Consider the following 14314-nt stretch of genomic DNA (forward strand, 5'->3'; position numbering starts at 1 on the left):
AACCTTCTACAATATCCACAACTTTTTAAAATATTCATAACTTTCTAAAATTCTTCCCACACACCTCGATAAATGGAATGACAACCATTTTTATTTTATTTTTTTCTATTATGCCACCTATGCACCTCGAAAATATAAATTTCTCTTTTTCCTTTCTTTTCTTCTTTTTTCCCCTTTTTATTTTTTTTATTATTTCTCCTCTAATTTTCATCACTTTCTCTCTCCTCCATAATTTTTTTTTATGTTCCCAATAATTTTTCCATGCAAGATGCTCCTGCATCAAACTCCCCCAGTAGATAGAAAAGTGTGTCCTGTGACACTTTGACACCAAAAAGGAAAGATCTACCACCATTTCCATCTTCACCAAAGGTTTCCACGACCGTGCAAATCTTCCACATCTGCATTACTCTATCAAACACCAGAATCTCAACCATCCAATTAGCATGCTCACTCTTAGGAACAAACTAAACATAATTCTTCATCAACAAACCCTCATTCACATCAGAAACTAGTGAATCCACACCAGTAGCAACAAACCCCACATCATCAACAACAAACTCCATATCGGCACCAACATGTAGATGTCCATCAATACATGCCAAACTAGCAATATCATTGCTCACAACAAGATGCTCTGCAATACATAACTTACCTCCAACAACAACCAGATCATCCATGACCAAGTGCTCTACAACATACAAGTCACCAAAAACATCAACTAGATCATCCATGACCAAATGCTCTACAGTCTCCATGTTAGACTCAACCAACTAATCATGAAAACTAATCTCCATCCCAATATCAGCAAGGTTAGGAATATCCTCAGCAACAACCTCTATTTGTTCTATAGGTTCTGCATCAGGCTCCACAAACTGATAAGCAAAACCATCCTCTTCCACCTTGACCTTCTTAGCTTGATCAGCCAATCTAGCATCCAATCGAGAAATCATCTTAGAAAAATCCCTCTCCACTATATCATGGATTTTTGCAATCATCCTAGGGTCCAATCCTTTTGGAGCCATCTCCCAAGATCTTCATAAACCCTTTGCAACAAATCCTTCCCACACTCCTTGTGACAACCAAATTGTTTGCAAGTCAGATCATAACCTACCACCTCGCACAAACAATCAGGAACCACATCACAAGTCTAGGACAATAGATTTGCAATCCACTAGCTCTCCACAATCATGCCTCAACAAGTTTAGTCTTCCATCTCTGCATTAATCAATCAATCTGCATGTCCTCCCAAGGTCCTGGTGCAAACTACCTCAGCTTCGATTATCTGTCTACATGCTCAAGAAATCCCACTCTAATAAACTTCACCCAACTAAGGTCCTGGTACAAACTGCTTCACACTTCGGCGATCTACTTGTACATGTAGGAACTCCTGCTCTGATACCACTAATGATGGTACGCACTAATACCACTAACAAAGGGCCTACTCTGATAACACTTGATGAAGTACTACTCTGATACCACTAACGGAGGGCCACACCAGCCTTACCAACTCACAACCAAGAATGCAACACTCTAGTTCAGATCCACACTCTTGTAGAAACCTCCAAGATCTCAACTTGTGCTCACAAGCCACCAAGCAACCTCCTTGTTTCTAAACCGCAACCACTAGCTCTTCTCCAACTTTATCCAAGATTCAAGTGTAAACTGCCTCACATTCGATGCTCTGTCTACAGTCACAACTCCACCATAATCCTGCTGTAAACTACCTCACATTCAGTGCTCTATCCACAGACTCAAGAAAAACTCACTCTTCACTTCCTCCTCTTTCACACCTTGAAGCCTTCCAAGTTTTTCAAGCTTCACTTTCCACAACTTTCACCTTTCCAAGCTTTCCTTCCAAAGCTTCTACTTCCCAATCTTCTCCTCCTCAAGCTTCCACTTCTTGAGCTTCTACTTCTCAAGCTTCTCCTTGAGCTTTCATCTTCTTCTCGAGCTTCTCCTCCTCAAGCTTTCACTTCTCAAGCTTCTCCTTGAGCTTTATTAGAAATGCTCATATGCTTGCTTAAATAGGCACTTACCACCCAATACATGACTTATCCACAACCTTCTAGAATTCCTCCACAACCTTCTACAACTTCCATAACCTTCTACAATATCCACAACTTTCTAAAATATTCATAACTTTCTAAAATTCTTCCCACACACCTCGATAAATGTCATGACAACCATTTTTTTTTTGTTTTTTCTATTATGCCACCTATGCACCTTGAAAATAGAAATTTCTCTTTTTCCTTTATTTTCTTCTTTTTTCCCCTTTTTATTTTTTTAATTATTTCTCCTCTAATTTTCGTCACTTTCTCCCTCCTCCATAATTTTTTTTTCCCAATAATTTTTCCATGCAAGATGCTCATGCATCAAAATATTTTCAATACTCAAGTCTTTCAAAAGAGACTTGGGAATCCATATAGATTTTGAGTTTTATTTTCCTTTGGATGATTTAGAATGCATTTCTTCAATGATGGATTTAAGAACCCATATTTTCTTTGATTTCACTTTTTGAATAGTACACCTTTCTGGTCTCTTAAATAATTGTTTTTTGTTTTCATTGACATGTCAATTAAATGAGACATAGTGATATTCATTTTTCAATGGATTCTTATGTTTTCTCTTAAATTGGTCATGTAAATTGCTTCCACAAGACTTGGGATTTGTGGATGAATAAAGATTATATGACTTGTTCATATGCATAGATTAATGAGAGTTCATCAAGGATGGGTATCTTTGTTGATCTTGAGGTATGATAAGAGAGCTAGGATATGAGATAGGAGTGAAAGTAGAATATGGGATAACATATGATCCCAATATGGATGGAAGATTTGAAGGCTTTAGCTTTGATGGGTAAGGACCAGGGATAGATTTAGGAAATGAAAAGGGAGAGTGTATAGGAATATTAACATCTCTATAGTGAGAAATGTGACCAAGGCCATCAATAGACTCATGAGCATCTTTAACAAGAGAAACACCTTCGATAGGGTTGTTTGAAGTTTGAGCATAATTTTGAAGTGAATATGGAAAATTAGAACAAGGGATACTTTTATCTTGAGAAATTTCTTTGGATAAAATAGGCATAGAACTTTGTTCTCAATTTTCAATAAACTCAAAGGAAATAGTGGAAGTAATGTATTCATCATATTTAGGAGGTGAATAAGACATAGGATATGGAGGGGTGACATCTTGATGGAGATGAAGGGGTTCTTGATCTTGATCTTTCTTGACATTTTTTTTCTTATCTTTTGGAGAGTCCTCTTGACATGGAGCCACTTCTAATGATAAGGGAGTATATGAGGTTTTCATGATAGGATATTGTAGGGGTAATGAAGGACTAGCAAAAGTGTGCATGATAGACATAGTGTTGCATGAAGGTTGAGGATCTTTAGTCTTAGAAGCATGAAATTTTGACACACTTCTATGAATCATTATATCCAATATTGCTCAAGAATGAGATCTCAAATGGTGGTTCATATCTCTCTTTTCATGGAGTGTAAAGGTTTGTAATGGAGGCGCTCATTTTAATCTAGTTTTTTCCCATGCAAGTACACTATAAAATGAGAGATTCAAAGATGAAGGGAAAGACTACTAGTCTCTATGATCATAAATATGCATGCAAATAAAGATGCAAGCTAATCTAAATAATAACGATGCAAATAAATGCAATAAATGAAATTTAATCTATGAAAAGAAATAACAATTCAATATTAATCTATGAAAAAATATGACTCTAAGCTAATATGAAATGCAAGGATGAAACTTGATGATGGAAGCCATGGATGCATGAGAGAAGAAGACAAGAAGAGAGAAGATACAATGAAGCTCCAATATCCAAACCCTAAGGTTCAAACTCTCCTCCAAAATTGATCTCCAAACTTGTAGCATAACAATAAAATCTTGATAGCTATATCTTTCTCTATATCTTTCTTTATATCCTTCTCTTTATCCTTCTCTCTATCCTTCTCTATATGAAAATAAGAAGGAGAGGACTCCTTATTAAAGAAAGTGTGGAGGTGGGAGGCTTCTCACAACCAATATGGGATAATAAAGTTTGATCCATGCGAGACAAAATTCCACCAATGACAAAAGAGGAGTGTTTCAGAAGAAAGTGGAAAGAGGAAAAAAAGGAATGCTACTTAGAAATATGTGCATTTAAGTGTAGAGAAAAATAAAATTATTTATTTATATTTAATTTATTTCCTTTTTTCACCACAAAGAGATATTTAAGTGAGGATTTTATTTATTTAATTAAAAGAGGGATTTTATTTTAATTAAAAGGAGATTTATTTAATTTTATTAAAAGGGATATTTTCTTTTAATTAAATGAGATTATATTATTTAATTAAAAGAGAAATTTTCTTTTAATTAAACAAGATTTAGGATAAAATGATTAAAGCTTGGGAAACATTGAAATAATTAAATTAGTTGCAATTTGATCAAGGAAAATGATTTGAATTGGTTTAATAAAATATTGTAATACATCGATTGAGGAAATTGATAAATTGAAGAATGGGGGCCCATAGTCTAGGCAAACATTTTAGGGTGCATACACCTATTGCAACACTTTCCTAGATTCTATTCAATGCTCCCATAATATCCTCTATGTTGTCTAGCTATTTTTTCTACCATGCAAACTCTTTCTAAATTTGTTCCTTCTCCTTCTAGTATATTGCCATAGACTCTCTCTTGTACCTTAAAATCTTATCAAACTTGTCAATATCTTCTTCTACCATATCTAAAATCAATTTTACATTGTGTTGTAACTCTAGCATAGGTGTTTGATCCTCAATAACTTTCATTTCAATATTCAAGTTGTTAAGTTTCCTCTTTATTATGTGTTTGGTTTATTGATGATTTCCTCTAGTTGAATTATAGTGCATCTCAACTAGCTGCTCTAATGATGCAATCACTCATCTATCTCCAAATTGTGCAAGCACTTGTTATTTTAAAGAATCTAGATGGAAATTGAAAGTTCCAAAGCCATAAACCTAAAGACCATCATGTTTGTCTCCCACTTTAGGGAAAAATTGAATGTCATGTTTTTGTGCATATGTTCCAATCACTTCCTTCAAACTCAATTGGGGTGCACCCATGAAATAATTCAAGCAAATACCATAGCCTGTGGAAGTTAAGGCTTGTCATTGAGCATATATTTTTGCTTCTTATTGCTACTAAAGTGCCTCAAATTGGCATTGATCCATCACCCTAAGATATCTTACATTCTCTCTAGCCCCAAGTTCCACAATCATACTCTTTATAGCTTGTATCATTTCAAGGGATACATTTATTTGACTTCTTATCCTCTCATTAGTAAGAATCTTGGGGGAAAATAGTCCTTTCCACCCTAAAAACCATTGTGTTACTTCATTAAAGTCATGACTTGGACAAAGATAATTATACAAAACCTATAGTCACTTTAGAAAAAATATTACCTCCAACATTGCAACCATATGATAAATGGGAATAGGACATGCCCAAGGCATAATCCAATTAAACTAATCTAGTTTATAAGTAGCTAGATTGATTAAAAATTCCTATAGAACTATCATCAAATTAGGTATAATAAAATAAATAATTGGCTATTCCTAGCGAGAAGGATCAAATGCAATTTTCCAAGGTGATAAAATTGCATATGCAAATGGATCACCTACATGTTAGACATGAAGTGCATTCCCCAACTTATAAAAAATGGTTGGATATAAATTAAATACCCCTTACAATGGCCCATCAATGGAAGCCAAGGATGTAACCATGCATATATTGGAAGATTCTCCCTGTGAGGATCCCAAGCATCTACTATTGTTGTTAATTTGGGCATCACTATATAATCTAGAATGTTATGAAGTATTGAAGTTGGTAGTGACTTCTCCCATGTCTCTAAAAAATGTATCATAGTCTTGGGGTCCCTTGGCTCCTAGGAATTTTTAGTGTCTATTCTCACTACTAGAAGAATAACCTCAATGAAGAGTTGAGTGTAAGGAGTTGAAGAAACATGTTTTGTTTCTATGTAATGCCATAGTCATGAGGCTCATTACCTTGCAAAAGCCTCTTCCACAATGATATTACCTCTAAACCATATAAAGGATTTTGAAGTGGATCCCAACCTTGAAACAATCTTATAAGCAATGGAAAAGAAAATACAGATGCAATAAATGAAAAATTTCACAACTTGTAGTCCTCCTAATATTTAGACTATAAATTCTCAAAAAAACTTGCAAGTGATTCCAATGGCATAGTACCAACTACAAAACTGTCTTGGATTCTATCTAGTGCTCCCATAATATCTTGTATGTTGTCTAGTTGTTGTTTCTTCCATGTAGTCTCTTTCTAAATTTTCTCCTTCTCCTTCTAGTATATTTCCATAGACTATCTCTCGTGCCTTAAATTTTGATCAAACTTCTTAATATCTACCTCTACCATATCAAAAATCAACTTCACACTATGTTGTAACTCTAGCATAGGTTTTTGATCCTCAATAGCTTTCATTTTAGCATTCAAGTTTTCAAGATTGTTCAAGACCCTGCACAAAATTAGTGTAGACTCGAAAAAATGGGTAGTGTTCTCAAGAAATTTTACAAAAGCATATCATAGAAGATATTTTTAGAAAGAAACAATCCATAAGCCAATTAAATTGGTCTAGTTTCTGATTAGTAAGGTTGATTACGAATTCCTATAGAATTATCATCAGATTAGGTATAATAAAATGATGTTCAATTAGTTGTTCCCAACTAGCAGGATCAAATACAATTTTCCAAGGTGATAAATTTGCATATGTAGATATATGTATGTATGTATGTATGTATGTATGTATGTGTATATGTATGTGTATATGTATGTATGTATATATGTATATATACAGATATCTTGTGGATTATGGATTATGGATTATAAACAAACAAAACATGCAACATTATCCATTCGTCGTACCATTGTGATATTTGTATTTTATTGACATGCCCTTGTGATCTATATGTATGTATGTATGTATGTACATATATATGTATATATGTGTCTATATATACATATATACACGCATGTGTGTGTGTTTATGTATGTATGTATTTATACATACTGAATTTTTTTAAGGTGCTTATTAATCTAGCTACATATACTCTAGAATCCAAATAATAAAACAATATAACTCACTCAATAGGTAGCATGGCTACAAATGTGATGACAATTTCTATTCATGTGTTTATTTCACTTCAACTATTATTTCTTAGGGGGCATATTGGATTAATTTTATGAAGGAGGTGATGAGGAAATTCCTAGATGTACCCAAGTTAGGTGTATGGGAACACTAAAGAATTATGATGAATTTCTTGTGAGAAATGAAGACGGACTTCCCCTGAGAGTAGCCCAACATCTAGGTACTTTAAAGTTTAATCCTTTCTTAAATATTTTAGATGTTAATAGAGAATTTAGATATTGGCAAGAGATGGGAGTGGGGGGGGGGGGGGGGGGGGGGGGGGGGGGGCGGGGGGGGGGGGGGAGAATGAGCTTCCATGTTCACATGGTTAGCTCTAATTAGTAAAGGATATTAAACTATTCTCAAAGCTAAGTGAAGCTCAACATTAACCTATGATTGCATGACAACTAATTGTGTGAATCTCTTGGTTTCAAGCAATGTAGTAGGCATCCATACTTCAATATGTAATCTTAATTCATATGCATACAACATCAAGTGGAGCTAAAAAGTGCAATAGTTTTACATTTTTGTTAGATGTCCTTAATATGGTATTTTAAGTTATGGACCATCACAAACATTGTAACTTTGATTGTTATAGACAAGGGTAACATCCTTAGCATGCAAGAAAATCAAGACTTTCTATGTGTTGTCTTGCTGAGGATATTCTCTCATCCATTGTAGCTAGAGTTCTAATGTTCATGATGGTTTATAATTTTAAAGACTTAATAGACCTATTAAATAAATGTAAACATGGTGCATTTTTTAAAATCCATCAATTGTACATGCATATACAATGCAATTTCACATACATTCTTGTTTTAGAGTGGCAAAGAGCAGTTTTTATGTAGTGAAGAAATATATATGTAGCCCTTCTATCCCAATCTTATCTAAATTTAGTGATGATCTAGCATTGTTCTGTGTGCATTATTGCCTAAGTTTTGGTAGTTTTGTTTGAAAGCAGATGTGCATTTAAAAAATAATGCCTTTATGTAGATCCATTGGTTTTTAATGCTTTTATATTTTATCTTCATGTTGTTTTCTACAAGCTGATGTGCTTTCATGCAAGCGTGGAGTAATAGTTCCTTCAAGTAAGGTATTCTCCCACCTTATATGTGCTGAATTTTTTGGTGTAATTAAAGGATACTAAATTCATTATGGATATAATCTTATATTCTATTGTAATATATTCATTACTTTTTCCATCTCAAACTTTGCAAAACATTTTTCAGAAGTAGTCATACTAATGTGGTAGTTTGTTGCATGATCACTCTTATGTATGTTCACTATGTTGTAACACTAGTTTCATATGACCTTTTACTCAATAGTATTCTTAGAACTATCTATTACTGTAAAATTTAGATAGATGTCATAGCATCAATTTTTTATGTTGATTGAATGGATTTCCAAACATAGCAAAGAATTTTTCACATTAAGAGAGATGATTATATTAGCCAAAAGAATGAAAGTAAATATTCCAATCATTCCTAAATTAGATTGTATGAGATTTATTTTTTTCAACAATTTATTGGATAACAATGGTAAATTAAAAAAATTATAGCTAAATAAAAGTTCAAAGATAAATTATTGTAAGGTCGATGGCAAGCCTTGTTCAAATAATGACATAGAGTAGAGCTCAATACTTGGGAGTGATGGAACCAATATCTCTTGGAGGCCCTACTAAGCCAGATACTGCCAAAACTACTAATCTTGAGAAGGTTTGTAAATAAATTACTGTGAATATTATGCACAAATCACTTATTTAAAATATAAACTTTGCTACAGTTATTATTCTACTAAACTTTAGAAATGGACTACAAAATACTCATTTGCAATATCATGTGTCTATTGAAATTAAGGAGAAGTTGTTCATAGAGAAGAAGTACTTGGTAGATTGGATCAAGTATGTTGGATTTTTTAATATGATATATGGGTTATTTCAGAAGCCCTACCTGCATTTCAATCACTTATTATGAATTTTTTAGGTTGTTAAGAAATGGGTGAAGAAGATATGAAGGGAAAAAGGCTTTAATGAGTAGCTTGTCTAGAAAGCTAATGCAAAAATATTTACATTTGGGTCCTACCAGATTGGTGGGTATGTGTAGGATCATGGTCAACCAAACTATGCTCTTAAGTGGCAATAAAAAATCAAAAAATCAAGGTCATGCCAACTTGATGTGCAATTTTCTATTTGTTATTAACTTTATATCAAAAGGTTGAGACAAAAGAATCTCTAGCAAATTGAATTTAGTTTGTAAACTACTAAGACTTATCTCAAAAAAAAAAAAATTTGATTGGTCAAAATTTTGAATTTTAATGCAATATTACAAAAATTTTAGAACAAAAATAAGAAGTAGATGTATGTCTAACCACCTTAATCAAAATCAAATGATAATATTTTTTAATAATATTTTAAATATAAGTACTAGACTTGTTCCTGGATGTGACACATATTTTTGGGTATTTTTATTCTAAACAAATAATAATTAATTAATTTTTGACTTCAGTATTTTTGAAACAAAAAACTCTTGTGTCTAACCACCTTAACTAATTCAAAAATCTACAAAATTCAATTTTTCATTTTTTTCCCTTATAGTAGAAGAAACATAGAATGTGATGCATCTTTTGGATTTAAAAAATGTTATACCATTTGAAAGTTATAGTTGTTTTTCAAGTAGTGTGTTAGTCAGCACTTTATACGTAACTTCATTAGAAAATAAGTAATCATTACTTACTAAACTCATAATTTGACAAACCTTACATTTATGGAAAGATAAGAACATTCTTAAGAAACCCTTTTCATTTCAGCAAATTTTGGTGAAAAAAAAGTCATCAGCTATATGTTTGAAGTAAAAATCACATAAAAATAGGCCAAAAGCACATTTTTAGGATTTTTTAAAGTTGACCATATAGGTTTGGTATCAATAGATATAGTAGACCTTATAAAGATATTAATTGTTTTCATTTAGTATTAGGGTGGGTGGAAAAAAAGTTGGAATAGATTTTGAAATTGTTTGAGATATTTCAAAACTATAGATTTTTTAGATTGCCACTTTTTGGCACACCATGATCCTGCACATACCCTAGCGTAAGTTAAATTCCTTCTCTATGCTTGTTAGTCTTTTATGTCTTTTCATATGAAGGTAGCTCCTAAGATAAAGTCCTATATATTTTTTTAAAAATTACAAAGAGGAGTATCTCCTAAGATAATGTATAAGCTCATACTAATGAGATTGAAGGTGAGGTTTTTTGTTGCTATGCTTTTAATATTGAAATTTGAAACAATTTAATCATAGATTTGATAAATTATGTATGTCATGGTTGAATATTAAAATTATATCCATCATTCATTGAAATTAAGACTAGGATCACCATCAAATGTAAGAGTTTTAAGTTCCAAATTGAACTATGCAATTTTTGTTCTAGAGTCACATTTAGTCCAATATAGTAGATTTTTCTTTGCACTATTTATGTCATAGCATGCAACATTTTTAGATACTATTTTTATTCTACATGCATACACAGTTTAAGTCCCACAAATAATGTTAAATTGATTTGAAACTATGAGCTTAAAAAATATTAAACATCAAACTCTATTAAAGATGTTGCATCTTTTTTTAGCAAGAAATCTATTATGTGTAATTTTTTCTTCAATTATAGGTCATGATCATGATGATGAAGTTGTCTATGTTTCAATAAAGGATGATTTTGATGAAGATGAGGCAACTACATTAGTGCCTTATGTGAACAAGAGTGATAGATGGATCATTGACATCACATCACTAGAGACAAAAGTAAGTTCAATTCTCTTATGTATTATGATGGAAATAGTGTTAGATTTCAAAATTATGCACCCTATCTAATAAAAGGAAAAGGATTGATAAAAATGATAGATAAGATCATGTGAAACATTGCTTACTATATAGTAGGATTTAACCATAATCTATTCAATGTGTCACAATTGAATACTTTAGGATGTAAGAATGAATTTGAAAACAAAAAGGCTAAGATTTATGATGTTGATGGTGAACTCACTGGTAGTGGTGATCAAACTAGAGGTAATCTATTTTATCTTGACATGAATGAAGCTACTTATCTTCTTGTACATTTTGATGATGTTTGTCTATGGCACTAATGACTATATCAAGTAAATTTTGATAATTTGGTCAATATCGGTAAAATGAAGAGTGGCAAAGGTTTTATGAAACTAAAGAAACCAAATAATGTAATTTGTAAATGATGTCAATTAGGAAAGATGGAAAAGTCTAGTTTTAAGAGTAAGACTCATACTTCAAATGCAATTTTGGAATTAGTTCACACTTATTTTTGTGGACCAGCTAGTGCAGAAAGATACAAAGGTGCAAAATAATACATGCTATTTGTTGATGATTATTCTAGAATGATGGTCATTATGTTTTTGAGAGAGAAGTCTAATGCTTTTGAAATGTTTAAGTGGCACATGGCTAGAGTTGAGAATGAGACTGGTAAGACTCTGGAGTGTCTAAGATATGATAGAAATGGGGAGTTTACATCTGAAAATGAATCTAGAATTTTCTATAATAATAGAGGAACAAAGAGACAAAATTCTACACCTAGGGCCCCTCCACAAAATGGAATTTTAGAAAGGAGGAATAGATCTATGATGGATTGTACTACAACAATGATGATGGTGAAGAATGTTGCTTTAAATTAATACAAAGAATTTGTTAGTATAGTTGTCTATACCTTGAACTAAGTACAAGTGAAGAAATTTGATGAATATATAGAAATACATGGAGAAGAGAAAAAGGTGAATCCTAGAGATTAAAAACCTTTTGTGTACTACTATGAAAACATGACTTTTGATGATTATGTAAATCAAGTTGTTAATCAACTAGAATCAGTGACTACAAGGTCACATCTAATGAATGTTGAGTTGCATTAAGAAGCCAAGTGGCAAACTGATGCTGATAATAGTTTACAAGAGAGGAATGTCAAGTTACCTAATAGAGATGTACACAGTAAACCTGAGATTGAATTTCTTAAAAGACTTATCATTGAAGAAAGGAGAACAAAACCAAGATGGTCAAAGTATATCAGAAGACATCATTCTACTAAGCCAACATTAGTGGAAGAGAAAATGGACCGATGATAAGAAACAGACTAAAAAATGATGCATGCTTGTTGAGCATACACTAACCCAAAACTATAAAGGATGCATTAGAAAATGAAGACTCAATTAAAGCCATGAATAAACAAATTGATTAGATTGAGAAGAGAAAAACTTGATCACTTGTGCCTAGGCTAGAGGATAAGAATGTTATTACAACCAAGTGTATATACAGACATAAATTGGATGAGAATGGTGATGTAACAAGGACTAAGGAAAGGCTAGTTTGCAAAGGTTATGCTCAAGAAGAAGGAATTGACTATGGAGAGACATTTGCCCCTGTTGTTAGATTGGAAGGTGTGAGAACTCTTCTTTCTCACTTTACATACAAAGGATTGAAAGTTTACCAAATGGATGTTAAGTCATCATTTTTTAATGTTATACTAGAAGAAGAGGTTTATATTGAGAAACCTGAAGGATTTGTTGATCATAAAAATAGGAACTTGGTATATAGATTGCATAAAGTTTTATATGGTTTAAAGAAATATCCCAAAGCAATGTATGAAATATTGCAAAATTATCTTATGAAGATTGGTTTTGAGAAGACTGATGACAAAAAAAAAAGGTATACTTTAAGACTGAAGGAGGTAAAGGAATTTTATTGGCAGAAATATCTATTGATGATATCATATTTGGAGGAAAAAATGCATTGTGTAAGACATTTGTTGATGAGATGATAAAAGAATTTGAGATGTCTATTTTTGGAGAGATTAAATGACATATGAAATTAAATGAAATTTGAGATGGTTTGCAAGTGTATCAAATAAAATATGGTATTTAGATTACTTATTCTAAGTATGAGAAGGAGATCTTAAATACTTTTGGTTTGGAAGATTAACTAGTTAGCACTCCCATGGTGACAGGACACTTGAACTATCCAAAACTAATGATTTTGCTGAAGTTAATAAAAAAATGAATAGGTCTATGATTGGTAAATTGCAATATGTAGTGCATACAAGATTTTGAATCACTTAATGGTTCTCAAGAGGATAGTGAGATATCTTAAAGGAAAAGAAGACTATGGTCTATACCACAAGAAAAATGATAAGTTTGAATTAAGAGCATATGGAGATGTTGATTGGCCTAGAAACATTGATGACAAAAAAATTACAAGTGGTGGATAATCTTTCTTATGAAAGAGACTAGTTATCTGGACTAGTAAGAAGCAAAATTATATTTCACAATCTACTATTGAAGTTGAATATATGGTTGTTGCAGTGAATTTTACAAATATGGTATGGATTAAATAGTTACTCAAAGGTATAAAATAGGAAATAATTGAACCTATGGTAATATACTATGGCAATACAAGTGCTATAAACATTTCTAAAAACCCCATGATGCATACAAACACAAAGCACATAGCAATCAAATATTATTATTTGAGAGAATTGGTTCAAGACAAAGAAGTGAGAATGGAGTATGCAAATACAAAGGAAGAGATAGTTGATATATTCAAAAAATCTTTACCTAAGGATGTACATGAATATCTAAGAGGTAAGGTAGGGGTGATTACCCTATCTCAAGCTACTTGAGAAGAAAGAGTGGTTCCCTAGATCAACTGAGTTGAATGAGATATTTTACAACTTCGTGCAGTGGATCTAACTTTAGGATCTACCTAAAGTAATCAAGGAGCTAAAATAGAAGATTTACACTCACAAGATAGGTGATAGAGGGATAGCCTTAGTTGATAATTTATTTGCATGCTAAGATGACAAGTCTTTGGCATTGTTGTCAAAGAGTAAGATATCTAAATGGAACTTAAGAAAAAGAGGGAGACAGACACTGAGGGAGATATCAAAGCTTGTCAAAAAGAGGAAGATATACCTAATAAGGAAGATATAAGAGATATACATTGAAATATCTTAAGAAGGAGAATATGTTGATAAAAGCTAGAAGGAGAGATACATTGAAGGAGATTGACAAAGTTCACATTATCCTATATAGAGAAAGGACACATACTAATAGAGGGA

The sequence above is a fragment of the Cupressus sempervirens genome, chromosome 4 (assembly GCF_028749045.1).
Source record: "Cupressus sempervirens isolate cs-2001-9-10 chromosome 4, ASM2874904v1, whole genome shotgun sequence".
Taxonomy (NCBI): domain Eukaryota; kingdom Viridiplantae; phylum Streptophyta; class Pinopsida; order Cupressales; family Cupressaceae; genus Cupressus; species Cupressus sempervirens.